Below are 15,840 nucleotides of genomic sequence, written 5' to 3' on the forward strand. Positions count from 1 at the left end.
CGTGCCCTAAATTACTGAACGACGCAAGCAAGAGCCCAACGCAGGCAGGGGAAGAAGAAAACCATCGTCTCACCCAGCTACACCACCATTACCGGCCACAGCTCCGGCCGAACACTCCACATCCGACTACAATAGACGGCGGCGGTTCTATCTGTGACCACATCAGCGGGTGATTTGATCTCAGTTATGATTTTTTTTATCCATCTTATAACTTTGATTTCTACACATTCAACTTCGATTATGCTTTGTTTAGCTTCGATTTCTCCATCTAACAGATTCGATTTTATTAAGTTTCAATTTTGAACTTTCTTGTGTATTTGTTAGGTAATGTCGATTTTTTTGTTGAACAAGCTTAGGTTTAGATTTTTGAATTGAACATATCAAGTTGCAGCTTAAATCAAAGAGAGAGTGGATTGATTCTGAGCTTGAATTTTGATGTAGAATTTTGCTAAGGTTAAATAAATGATTTTTGTTTTCTTGTATCTGATTTTGAGTTTTGTATGTTGTTTTCTTGTATCTGATTTTGAGTGTCAGTTTATTTTAATAATTAATGGTAGATGTTGCTTACTGATTTCGTTTACTATTGGTGATGTTGTTTTTGGTAGACGGATGCTAATGTCATAGAAGACATTATTCATGATGATGATTTCTACACAATCTTTCAAAATTCTTGTTGTGAGCAATGGAATGAGTGACAATGAAGTTGATACAAAAATGCTTGGATTGAAAACAGAAGGCAATAGAACAGGTGATTGTCAACCGATGATTAGCATTGATGGCACACGAATTGGTTTTGTACCTAAAACATTGTTGGTTTTGTACATACGAATTCGTTTTGCATCTAAGATGTTATTTGTTGGTTTTAATTTAAGATGTTTGTTGGTTTAGATTAAAAAATTTGTTTGTTGGTTTTTATAAGAAGTTGGTTTAGATTAAAATTAATTGTTTGTTATAATCGTATTTGTTAAAAAATTGATAAACATTACCAGCAAAAAATTACAAAAAAATATATATTAAAATAAATAAATAAATAACTGAAAGGTTAAATTAAAAAATAAAAAAAATTAAAACCATACCTATTTTGTAAATACTTTTAAAACTATACCTATATGGTAAATATTTATTTTACAAACACCCTTATGGACAAAAACACTGGTTAATTGGTACAAAAATATTATATAAGGGTTTTTTTAAGCATTGAGGTATAATGTATAGGGTTTTTATGAGGTTTTCCGTTATAAAAAACTTTATCTTTTTTTTATTAGTTACAGCCTTATAAGCAATTGTAATATAATTTTGGGTTGTTCATTTTTTTTATAGATAATAACTTAAAAAAGCTATAAAGCACTAAACTCTAAAGAAAATACTAGAAAATAGTTGAAATTGAATCAACTCATTGTTGCAACACAAAAGTATGTAATGGACTTGAGTAAATGTTGTAACAAAATATATTGTTTATATAAATACAAATATTCATAATTTATAGTTTTATTTTGAATTTTCTATCTTGAAAATTTTAACCATTTTTATATGGGAAATTTGTAGAAAAGTCATAAATATTTTGAAAAAGAGTTTTAATAAAGTTCTAAATTATTTTTTTTTAACAGAAAAATACTGACTATTTAATTTTTTGAATGGAAAACTCCAAAAACCGGTCAATTTATTCACTTTAGCCATTTTGACATTTTGAACAGGCCATGAGACCAAATCGTTAACTTTTCTGAAATAATGAGACTTTTCTGCAAATTTTATCAAAACTTGTATATAATGTATAAACGTATTTTTTACGTATTTATATGTATTTTTATATATTTACATATTTTATAAGCTTTTATATGTATATATGTGTACGTATTGTTATGTATTTTAAATCTATAAACGTATTTTTTTTTACATATTTATTTGTACATTTTAGTATTTTACATATTTTTTTATATATTACGTATTTATACGTGTTTTTACGTATTTATGTATTTTTAAAGTTTTTTCTATGCATGTTTATGTATTTTTTTAAATGTATAAATGTATTTTTTTAATATTTATACGTATATTAAATATTTATTTATGTATTTATGCGTTATTTTTTAAGTATCACGTATTTATATGTATTTTTACGTATTTATGTATTTTTTTAAAAAGTTTTTTATATGAATGTTTTTGTATTATTATGTATTTTAAAAATATAAACGTATTGTTTTACGTATTTATATGTACCTTTAACTATTTTACATATTTTTTATGTATTTTTATGTGTTATATTTTATGTATTACGTATTTATATGTATTTTTACCTATTTATATTTTTTTAAAGTTTTTTATATGGATGTTTATGTATTTTAATTGTATAAATATAACTTTTTTAGTATTTATATGTATTTTTAAGTATTTAAATATTTTTATGTGTTGTTTTTATGTAATATTACGTATTTATATGTATTTTTACATATTTATGTATTTTTAAAAGTTTTTTTATATGGATGTTTATGTATTTTTATGAATTTTTAAGTATTTTAATAAATTTTATGTGTTATTTTTTATGTATCATGTGTGTATATATATATATATATATATATATATATATATATATATATATATATATCAAGGTAGCAGAAATCGGGATTAATCGTTTGGCGTTCTCCAACCGATTAGGATTAGGGGTGTTTGAAGGTAATTGGTCAATTTCAGTCAACGACGGGCTTGGCGGTCAACGACGGTCAATGAAAGTCAAAATTAGTCAAATGTCAAAGGTGGTCAAAATTAAAAAAAAAATGGCTCCAAAGTCGTCAAATGTTAATTTGGTCTAACCCTAGTTTCGTATTTCATAGCATCGCCGTTTTTTTCACTTCTCTCTCAATCGTTGTAGTAAATATAGGAGGTTACATCGGCGATACAGCTGTAGTCGACGACCACCTGGCTCCGGCGAACCCCAATTGGACACCGACGATACGCCATCGAACAGATACTCCGACGATACGTCATACTCCGACGAAGCTTCAGCAGGTATGCGATTTCTATCTCTCTCAGTCGTTGAAGCAAATGTCATATGTTTGCTGAGTTGATTTCTGTATGCATTCTTCCTATTTCTCGCATCTAAGTTCGTTTTTCTTCCAAAAATTGCTGAGTTAATGTTCAGCCGATTATTTGCTGGGTACCGATCAATCTGAGATTATTTGTTTTTCACTTTTTCCAAAAAATGTTTTATTCTCTCATATGTTTGCTGGGTACCGATTTCTGCAACTACTAATCATCTGTTCTTCATATTTCTCCCATCGGTATGTATGTATTTAAGTATTTTTTTTGCTCTAATCATATTTCTTGGATATGTTATCTAGTTGACTAGTTGACTAACTATTATCTGTTCGTATTTCAATATTTCTTGCATCTGTTTCTATTTCTTGCATCTTATTGACTTGCTAGTTGCTATTATCTAGTTGACTAGTTGTTATGCTGATTTTTTTTATGAGAATAAGAACTATCTAGTTGAAGTCTTGAAGATTTGTTGTAGTTTTGGTGCATGTTTGCTATATTAATGTGTTATTAACTTATTACTTTATTAGTTATTATAATTCCTGAAGATGTATACAGTGAAACACAGAAATGTAAGTGGTGCATTTTTTATGTATTTTTCTGGTGTATATAGCAGTTTCCAATCATGACATCCAAAAATTCGACTTCACCATCGGTGGGATCAACCTCGATCGGTGCTCATAAACGGAACTCAGATGATATTGGTTGGGAATATGGTTTTTGCCCGGATAAAAACAAGATGGATACAGTGAAATGTAACTTGTGTGGAAAAGTGTTTCCCGGGGGGTTACTAGATTGAAACAACATATTGGTCATGTGTCGGGAAATGTAAGTCGATGTCCAAACTCTACAAAAGATGATCAATTGAGAATGCGAAATTTTGTGAACGAAGGGAAGATAAAAAAGAAAGCTAAACACGAACATGATAAGGCCTTAAGATCGGAGGCAATACAAGTGTTAAATGATAGTGCTGAAATGGATGAAATAGAAGATTCTTTAGGGTTGAAAGCACCAAGTTATATAGGCCCCATGGATGGCTATGCAAACAAAATAAACCCGGAAATTATGAAGGGAAAGGGAAAAAAAAAAGTTGATCTTAACGATGTTGTTCGGAAAGAAAGAATTTTAGCGTGTCATAAATTCATTAGTAGGTGGGCATATTAAACTGCAATTCCTTTTCATGCATTGGAAGATGATAGCTTCAAAATGATGTTGGAGGTTGTTGGCCAATTTGGAACAGGGCTCCCACCTCCTACTAGGTATTCTTTGAGTGATCCACTTCTAAAGCATGAGGTTGAAAGAACAAAAAGTTTGTTGAAAAAAAATGAAGAAGAATGGAAAGAGATTGGATTCTCGATCATGACAGATGCTTGGGCTGATAGAAAGAGAAGGAGCATTATGAATTTATGTGTAAATTCAAGAATGGGTACCGTTTTTATATCATCAAAAGAATGCTCCAATGAATCACATACAAGCCAATACATATATGATTATGTGGAATCTTGCATTCAACAAGTTGGTCCCGATCATGTTGTTCAAGTTGTGACCGATAATGCCACGAATAACATGGGAGCTGCAAAGTTACTACAAGAGAAAAGACCAACTATTTTTTGGACATCATGTGCGACACACACAATTAACCTTATGCTCGAAGGTATTTATATTTCTTTATTAAATTATTTACTATTTTAGTTTTTTACATGTCTTATTTTATACTATAATTCGTTAATTTGTTATATATATTTTTTTTCAAGGTATCGGTGGACTTCCAAGGTTTAAGAGAGTCTTAGATCAAGCCAAGAAATTAACCATCTTCATTTATGCTCACCACAAAACCTTGGCTATGATGAGAAACCACACCAAGAAAAGGGAAATTATCCGACCGGGAGTCACAAGATTTGCTTCCGCCTTTCTAACATTACAAAGTTTATCCGAAAAGAAGGAGCAACTAAAAAATATGTTCTCTAGTAACGAGTGGGAGGAATGCAAATTTTATAGAACACCTAAAGGAAGAGCCTCGTATGGAACAGTGACAAGTCTTCAATTTTGGGCCGGTGTGACACAATACAAATAAATACGTAAAAATTACATTTATGCATTTAAAATACATAAACATCTATATATATATATATATATATATATATATATATATATATATATATATATATATATATAGATGTTTATGTATTTTAAATGCATAAATGTAATTTTTACGTATTTATTTGTATTTTTTAGTATTTTATATATTTTTTATGTGTTATTTTTTTCTATTTATTATGTATTTATATGTATTTATATATTTTTATGTACATATAAATACATAAATACATATAAATATTTAATAAATGAATGAATAACACATAAAAAATATGTATAATACTTAACAATACATATAAATACATAAAAAAATACGTTTATACATTTACAATACATAAAAATAAGGATCTATATAAAAAACTTAAAAAATATATAAATACGTAAAAATACATATAAATATGTAATATATAAAAAATAAAATATAAAAATACGTAAAAATATTTAAGATACTTAAAGTACATATAAATATGTAAAAAAAAAAAGTATTTATACATTTAAAATACATAAAAATACAAAAACATCAATACAAAAAACTTTAAAAAATACATAAATACGTAAAATATATATATATAAATACGTAATACTTAAAAAATAACACATAAATACATAAAAATATTTAAAATACTTACAATACATATAAAGATGTAAAAAATACATTTATACATTTAAAATACATAAAAACAGATAAACATCCATATAAAAAAACTTTAAAAAAATACATAAATACATAAAAATATAGATAAATATGTAATAAATAAAAATAACACATAAAAATACATAAAAATGTGTAAAATACTTAGATGCACATATAAATATATAAAAAAAAATACCTTTATACATTTAAAATACATAAAAAATACGTAAACATATACATATAAAAAATTTAAAAAAAATACATAAATACATAAAAATACATATTAATACGAAAAAAATACATTTATATATTATACACAAATTTTGACGAGATTTACAGAAAAGTCTCATTTATTTTGCAAAAGTTAACGATTTGGTCTCATGGCCTGCTGAACATGTTAAAAGGGCTAAAGTGAATAAATTAGCCGTTTCTTGGGTTTTTTTTTCAAAAAAAATAAATCTATGACTTTATTAAATTTTTCTCAAAATATTAGGATTTTCTTTAAATTTCCCTTTTTATATTTCAATAAAAGGGTTTTCATTTATATTGAAAGACCTTTAAATGTATCTATTAGAAATTAGTAGCATATGTGAATTTATGGGTTCGTTTTAAAATTCTGATTTAAGCTCTGTCGGTTAGAATGTTTGTGTTCCGTCCCGGGGGACCAATGCAATTAAGAAGGAGATTTACCTGAAATTGTTAGAGAATAAATGTTCCAATCGAAAAGTGGTAAATAAAATTTTGCTTTTGGGTGCCCGAAGGACAAAATCATTAATCAACTTGATGTTCCTAATGACATAATGAAAGAAAGAGGGAGACAAGGAAGATATGGCATCAATAGTGGTGTTAGTCGCGAAGGGATTTAGGCAAAGGAGAAGTGAAAGATTTTAAGGGTGGTTCTGGTGGTTGAATTTTAGAGAGACACGGGAGGAATGAGTTTCTTGAGAGAAAAATCTTTGTTTAAGGCGTGATAGTCTATACAAAATTGCCACGTGCCATTATGCTTTTTAACCAACAATGCAAGACTTGGAAAAGTGCTAATTGATAGGTAAATAATGCATGCTACAAGCATTTCCCGAATTATTTTGCTTATCTGATCTTTTTGAAACTGTTGGGCATCAATATGGTCTCACTCTCACTTGATTCATCCCTTCTTGAAGTTTAATGGCAAACATTTTTTGGGGGAGGTGACGAGGAAACAAAGAAAATGACATTGATTAAGAGGAACCTTGTTATGACGTCCTTGATAAGGATGGTTTGGGTGTTGGAAACCTTAAGGCGTTTAATTAAGCATTATTGATGTGTGTGAACTCAACTAGTTTTAAACCTACTTTTAATTATAAATTAACACACAAAGGCATGGGATCAAATGAGTCGAACCTAAACATAAGTCCTCTTAATTATTGAATTTAGTGGTAATAACTTGTTTTAGCTGCTAGTTAGTTAAATTGCGTGTTAGTTAGTTTATTTAAGTTTTCTAGTCTTGGACCTGTCAATATACTTGACAATTAACAGAAAATAGTTGTCATTAACACATAAGGATCTTTTAACAAGCTTGGCAAGATAAATTAAACATGAATAAAACAATCAAATATAGCAATTAATCCAATAATCAAGGTTTCATCTAATCATAAACTCAAAGCAAATGGTTTTGACACCAAAATCAGAAAGTAAAAACATAATAGTATCACAGTGGAATGCTAAACATGGTCACGATAACAAACCACATGATTACCGACACGAATCCGCTCTCTAATCCTTCATATCTTCGCTCCTATCAGCTTAACGGCCTTCTGGCCGCCTTCTAGACCCTCAAAACGGCAGTTATGAAGTTTTCTTGTCGCACAAGTCGAAGTGGAATAATAGATTATCCAAATGGATGAATGATATGGGGGTATTTATAGTTGAATGAAGATGGAATTAATATGGAATATTAGAGTTGGATATGAATAAGGAAACTAATGTTGGCTTAGGGATTAAGCAAATAAAAATAAGGTAAGTGGTGCTTGGGGAATAAGTAACTTGGAGGGAATTTCCGTCCAGCTTTTATGCTTCATCTTCAAGGCCGATTTTGGATAAGATAAATGCGAAATTAGCAAAAATAGCCTCTCACATAAGTCGTAGGAAATTTCGTCTAGTTTTCAGAACATTTTGAATCTCGTCAATTGGACTTACGAGTCATCAGATATACCCGAAACACTGAAGAGGGGTCATTCTGCCAGCAATATCCTTTTTGCATCTTTTCAGCTCCATTCGCCTCCTTTTGAATTCCAGCTCCCATTTTAACTGTAATTGAATATTTTCAAAGCATATTAAGTATCTTTTAGTTCTAATTAGCATAAAACATAGTATAAAATAATAAGAAAACATCATAAATATATGCATAAAATAAACGTTATCAAACTACCCCACACTATCCTTCTGCTTGCCCTCAAGCAAAACTGATTTTATTATCTCACCAATATCGCATAGAATAATCCATTTCAAACCCAGCCATTATACCAAGACCACAATGCATGTATTTGTGTCTATAATTCCTAAGAACTTCCCACTCCTAAATACTCACAGTCTTTATGAACCTTCACCCCTTAGCTTATACGACATTCATTTTTGCAACCCTCCGAATCAATCCTCAAAAATCTTTCTTAACCTCAAGGTATTTTTGGTTAAACTACCAAGCATACATAAACTCTAGAAAGAATTACACTTTTATACCACAATGGAGCTCTTGGAATTCATCTTTTCTTTGATATTTGCTTTGATTTCTTTGAATTCATCACCTTTTTGTTTGATTTTTGGTATTTTCAACTTTTTGATTCTTCAGAATTTTCATCTTTGGATTTCATACTTGACTGCTCCAAAATTCTTTCAACTTTTTGGTAATTTCTCTTTTTTTTTTAATATCTCACTTTTTTCGCTCATATCCTATATGCTTAAGCAAGGAGCTTAACTTCAACCTTTATTAGTTAAGGTATTAGTCTAAGTGCAATGACTACATAAGCTCTCCTGGATAGATTTCAGGTTTAGGCTGCAAAACATATTATGTCATATAAACTACCAGATTACCTTTCATATCTCATGACTTTTCACTAGGAAATGGGAAGCCACAAATACACTATAACATGTGTTGGCTCAAGTAAACATTTGGGTTCTCATCGGATCATCCCACACAATATTAGCAAAAAAAAAATTATTACTAGATTTTCCTAAATTAAACTATTATTTCAAGTTTTCAAAATTTTAAATTTTCCTAATCTAGCAATTTTTAATTATCCAATATAAATTCCTTTTTCGACCCCTACCCCACACTTATTTCATACAATGCCCTCATTATATGCATAAAACTAATTAAGCACATAAAAATAGTAAAAAAAAAGAGAGAAAAAGGAACAGACTCCCCTGAGGTTGTAGTGGCGAGATCGACTGGGACTGCTAAAAGTTGCTCCATAAATGTGCTGGAAGATAGAAAACTGGAACTGCTGCTTCTGAATGTGCCATAAAATAAAATCAAGAACACCGACTTCTGAAATATGGTGCAAAGAATTGCAAACTAATGCAATGTGTAGTGTCCACGACGTGGGAAAGTGTCGACCACGTCGTGTCATCGAGTGAAGTAAAATCTATATTGCGAATAATAGCATAGTCACGACGTGGTAATTAGTGGCCACGTTGTGGTATCGAGAATGGCAGCCTTCTTTCGCGATGAAAAACTCCCCCACGACATAGGAAAGTGTCAACCATGTCGTGGCAGCCGGGACAATAATTCTGCTTTGCGTCAAAATAAAACTCCATGGTGTGGGAACAGCTCATCCATGCCATAGGAATCAATGTATGGTAGAAATGCCACTCTTTTATATAATAAACTCTCACAATATCGACACGCACCCCACATTTATTAAAAGTCGTGGCTCTCGATTGTAAACTTCAAACTCTCACACGACTTTTTCTCTCGTGACAAATCAGCATTCGACCCCAATTGTTGAAATTTATGAAAGCATCAAAAGGGCAAAAATTCTGCAAAGATCTGAAACATCAAGAGCATTAACATGGAAAACAAAACTTCAACAAACTAAAACTAAAAATAAAAATAAAAACTCACTGAAATAAAAAAATAGCAAACCAAAATAACTAAAAAGGATATCACGATCACTCGTCGTCGTCGAAATCAAGCTAGAATTGTTGATTAAATCCCTTGCATGCAAGAGGTGGTTTGTGAAAACAAAAACTTTCGGGACCTGTCAGACTATTTTCTTTGTTTTCTTTGCACCATTAACTAATAAGTAGAACAAGAGTTGACCAAACTAGTCAAGAACAACAAGAGCTCGGTCTTCCACTTAACCACCACGATGCGCCTTGCTATACTACGCCTCATGGATTGAGTCGGACAAATCACACAAGTAGTAGACTAAACAAGTCAAGAATTCCGTAATTGCTTGCAATCTCGAAACCCATGTAAAAAGTAAAACCAAGCAATGCATATGATCACGAATTCCTACACATAAAAACAAAAACCTTCCCGACAAGTGACATGATATCAACGAAAATAAAAATAAACATAATATAAAACTAAAAATTAAAAACAAATAACGAATAATCAATCAAACTAAATTAACTGAAAACCGTTCCCCGGCAACGACGCCAAAAACTTGATGTGAATATTTAATGCACTAGTTTTTTATTTATAATTCTTATTTTATCGCATCTAAACCACACCTTACAGGCAGTGAACCCGATCGAGTATAGTATAGCTTTGATAAGCAAGGGTGTCGAACTCAAAGGGAACGGTAGTGAATTAATTTCAAATATTTGATTATAGGTTACAAAACATACGAAAGTAATATAGAAATGGTTATTAAATTAAATCTCAAACAAACAAATAAATAGCAAAACTCGATAAACTAACAGGAAGACAAATCTCTTCAGGTACTTTGGTTCAAACAAATTACATCTTGAAATCATAGACAATTACACACACGGATTTATTTATTCATGTTCACCGATTCCTAAAATGATTAGATTCGTGTTCACTATTACTAATCCTTTAGCAAACAAGTCAACTCAAACAGTGATCAGTTGATTAAACTAACATGCTTCCTAGTGTTCAGTTCGTATCAAGCAAGACTTGTAATAATAGTTAATCAAATTACTAATTCAATTTAACCTCTTGTTGATGGTTTATCACACAAGGCTCACACATTAACTTACTTATTTCCTAGTTAATCCTAGTTTCACATTCGTTATTCCTAGACATATAATCTTGATGGTCATCAAAATCATAAGAGACAAGCAATCAAGCAGATGTTCAAACAACTCAATATACTTGACAATTAACAGAAAATAGTTGTCATTAACACATAAGGATCTTTTAACAAGCTTGGCAAGATAAATTAAACATGAATAAAACAATCAAATATAGCAATTAATCCAATAATCAAGGTTTCATCTAATCATAAACTCAAAGAAAATGGTTTTGACACCAAAATCAGAAAGTAAAAACATAATAGTATCACAGTGGAATGCTAAACATGGTCACGATAACAAACCACATGATTACCGACACGAATCCGCTCTCTAATCCTTCAGATCTTCACTCCTGTCAGCTTAACGGCCTTCTGGCCGCCTTCTAGACCCTCAAAACGGCAGTTATGAAGTTTTCTTGTCGCACAAGTCGAAGTGGAATAATAGATTATCCAAATGGATGAATGATATGGGGGTATTTATAGTTGAATGAAGATGGAATTAATATGGAATATTAGAGTTGGATAGGAATAAGGAAACTAATGTTGGCTTAGGGATTAAGCAAATAAAAATAAGGTAAGTGGTGCTTGGGGAATAAGTAACTTGGAGGGAATTTCCGTCCAGCTTTTATGCTTCATCTTCAAGGCCGATTTTGGATAAGATAAATGCGGAATTAGCAAAAATGCCCTCTCACATAAGTCGTAGGAAATTTCGTCTAGTTTTCAGAACATTTTGAATCTCGTCCATTGGACTTACGAGTCATCAGATATACCCGAAACACTGAAGAGGGGTCATTCTGCCAGCAATATCCTTTTTGCATCTTTTCAGCTCCATTCGCCTCCTTTTGAATTCCAGCTCCCATTTTAACTGTAATTGAATATTTTCAAAGCATATTAAGTATCTTTTAGTTCTAATTAGCATAAAACATAGTATAAAATAATAATAAAACATCATAAATATATGTATAAAATAAACGTTATCAAACTACCACACACTATCCTTCTGCTTGCCCTCAAGCAAAACTGATTTTATTATCTCACCAATATCGCATAGAATAATCCATTTCAAACCCAGCCATTATACCAAGACCACAATGCATGTATTTGTGTCTATAATTCCTAAGAACTTCCCACTCCTAAATACTCACAATCTTTATGAACCTTCACCCCTTAGCTTATACGACATTCATTTTTGCAACCCTCCGAATCAATCCTCAAAAATCTTTCTTAACCTCAAGGTATTTTTGGTTAAACTACCAAGCATACATAAACTCTAGAAAGAATTACACTTTTATACCACAATGGAGCTCTTGGAATTCATCTCTTCTTTGATATTTGCTTTGATTTCTTTGAATTCATCACCTTTTTGTTTGATTTTTGGTATCTTCAACTTTTTGATTCTTCAGAATTTTCATCTTTGGATTTCATACTTGACTGCTCCAAAATTCTTTCAACTTTTTGGTAATTTCTCTTTTTTTTTTATATCTCACTTTTTTCGCTCATATCCTACATGCTTAAGCAAGGAGCTTAACTTCAACCTTTATTAGTTAAGGTATTAGTCTAAGTGCAATGACTACATAAGCTCTCCTGGATAGATTTCAGGTTTAGGCTGCAAAACATATTACGCCATATAAACTACCAGATTACCTTTCATATCTCATGACTTTTCACTAGGAAATGGGAAGCCACAAATACACTATAACATGTGTTGGCTCAAGTAAACATTTGGGTTCTCATCGGATCATCCCACACAATATTAGCAAAAAAAAAAATTATTAGTAGATTTTCCTAAATTAAACTATTATTTCAATTTTTCAAAATTTTAAATTTTCCTAATCTAGCAATTTTTAATTTTCCAATATAAATTCCTTTTTCGACCCCTACCCCACACTTATTTCATACAATGCCCTTATTATATGCATAAAACTAATTAAGCACATAAAAATAGTAAAAAAAGAGAGAAAAAGGAACAGACTCCCCTGAGGTAGTAGTGGCGAGATCGACTGGGACTGCTAAAAGTTTCTCCATAAATGTGCTGGAAGATAGAAAACTGGAACTGCTGCTTCTGAATGTACCAGAAAATAAAATCAAGAACACCGACTTCTGAAACATGGTGCAAAGAATTGCAAACTAATGCAATGTGTAGTGTCCGCGACGTAGGAAAGTGTCGACCACGTGGAAGTTTTCCCTCCAAGTTATTTATTCCCTCAAAACGACTTCTGGCCGCCTTCTAGACCCTCAAAATGGCAGTTATGAAGTTTTCTTGTCGCATAAGTCGAAGTGGAATAATAGATTATCCAAATGGATGAATGATATGGGGGTATTTATAGTTGAATGAAGATGGAATTAATATGGAATATTAGAGTTAGATAGGAATAAGGAAACTAATGTTGGCTTAGGGATTATGCAAATAAAAATAAGGTAAGTGGTGCTTGGGGAATAAGTAACTTGGAGGGAATTTCCGTCCAGCTTTTATGCTTCATCTTCAAGGCCGATTTTAAATAAGATAAATGCGGAATTAGCAAAAATGCCCTCTCACATAAGTCGTAGGAAATTTCGTCTAGTTTTCAGAACATTTTGAATCTCGTCAATTGGACTTACGAGTCATCAGATATATACCCGAAACACTGAAGAGGGGTCATTCTGCCAGCAATATCTTTTTTGCATCTTTTCAGCTCCATTCGCCTCCTTTTGAATTCCAGCTCCCATTTTAACTGTAATTGAATATTTTCAAAGCATATTAAGTATCTTTTAGTTCTAATTAGCATAAAACATAGTATAAAATAATAAGAAAACATCATAAATATATGCATAAAATAAACGTTATCAATAAGTAGGGTATCGAACTCAGGGAACGGAAAAATAAAAACTAATAACTAATATTATCTAAAAAAACAAGTAATAAAAGGAAAGGTTTTCTCTAGTTTTCCAAGACTAGAAAACTTAAATAAACTAACTAACACGCAATTTAACTAACTAGCAGCTAAAACAAGTTATTACCACTAAATTCAATAATTAAGAGGACTTCTGTTTAGGTTCGACTCATTTGATCCCATGGACGATTTTATAGTGAATGTTTCGGATTAATTCTTCATTGGTTACTGATTGAGGTGATTAGGTTCATATTCGTTATTACTAATCCTTAGAAAACAAATTAATTCAAGCAATGGCCAGTTGTCTAAATTAATGAATTTCCTAGATATTGATTCGGGTTAAGTAAGACTTGTAGTGGTTAATTAAGTTGGTCATTCAATTAACCTCTTGTTGATGGTTCGTCATGCAAGCTCACACATTAACTTACCTATCTTCTAGTTAATTCTAGTTTCACGTTCGTTATTCCTAGACATACAAACTATGTGGTCACGTAAATCATATGAAATTAATAACTAAGAGATGTTCATACAACTTAATTACTGATTTATTAACAGAAAAATAGTTGTTATTAACATATAAGGTTCTTTAACAAGCTTAACAAAACATAATCACCAATTAAAATTAATCCTAACCATAAAATCAATCCATGTTCACAAAATCATCTACCCTAAACAGAAGAATAAGGTTTTAGTTCATAATTGTAGTAAACTTAAGCTCAAAAAAGAAATTAAAGAGTTTAAACATGGTTCAAATCAAAAGATTACTAAGAATAAACTAAAGTTGCCTTAATTCTCTTCAAGATTGAATGTACGGTTGATTCCTCTGCTTCTCACGACCTAGCAGCTCCTTCAATCGTAATTTTGCCTCCTAGGGTTTCAGAGAAGTCCCTAATTTTGATCTCCAAGTCCCTATTTATAGTAATCTGGAAACAGAGGTAACTCCTCGAGTCCAGTGACTGACTCGACGAGTCCGTCACTTAAAATTCATGTACGGCAAGGACTTCTAGAGGATCACGAATCTTCGACACGACTCGTCGAGTAGCCGTCCCTACTCGCCGAGTCCTTCTTGTTTTTGGCATTTTTCTTCTTTGTTCCGTTCCCGAGCTTTCAATCGTATCTCCTGCTTCCTTTTGCTTCCGAGCTTCTCTTTTGGACTGAAAATATAATTTGAACAATATTGAGTATCTTTTGTCCATAAATTGATATAAAATCAATAATAATTAATAAGATAACGAATTATTTTTATAACTAAATAAGCCCATATCAATTATTGTTGAAATGGATATAGAGATAAATAAATAATCAAAGACGTGATATGGGTGAAAGTAATCAAAGCCATGCATGGTGATGCGGTGGGATCTATAGCAAAAGTTGTGGAATCTATAAATCATTTGCATGACGAGAATATTATACTGAAAGATACGTTAAAACTTAAAAGTGAGCAAATGTGATAAAGCAAGATTTTGGTTTGACATATGCTTGGGAGATCAACCCTTAAAACAATTATTCAATCGTTTATTCTAGCTAAAAATTCAAGAAGATATTAAGATAGTGTTTGGCTAAGCTTATTTAAACGAATTTTTAGCTTATTATCGGTTCACACCGGTATAAGCTAAAAATGATATTTAGATAAGAATAGCTTATCAAGGTGTCATACCGAAAAGTAAGTCAAAATCTATAAGTAAGCTCCCCCTTCTCTCTCTCTCTTTAACTTATTAGCTTATAAGTTATAAGCTATATGTTGAAAAATGATTATGAAAAGTCATAAGCTCAGTCAAACACCCCTAAGGTGATGGAAAGGTTTATTGATGGGGAATGGAATTGGAATTGGTCTAGATTGTTTTTTGGTGGTGTAACTGAAAAACAATTTAATGAGCTCCTGGATGAATTACAACATGTGAATTTTTCTATGGTTCATGATTTATGGCGGTGGGATTTAGAGAGTTTTGTGCATAAGGATAGTAATTTGGAA

Source organism: Lactuca virosa, chromosome 8, assembly GCF_052849685.1.
Source record: "Lactuca virosa cultivar CGN04683 chromosome 8, Lactuca_virosa_CGN04683_v6, whole genome shotgun sequence".
Lineage (NCBI taxonomy): Eukaryota > Viridiplantae > Streptophyta > Magnoliopsida > Asterales > Asteraceae > Lactuca > Lactuca virosa.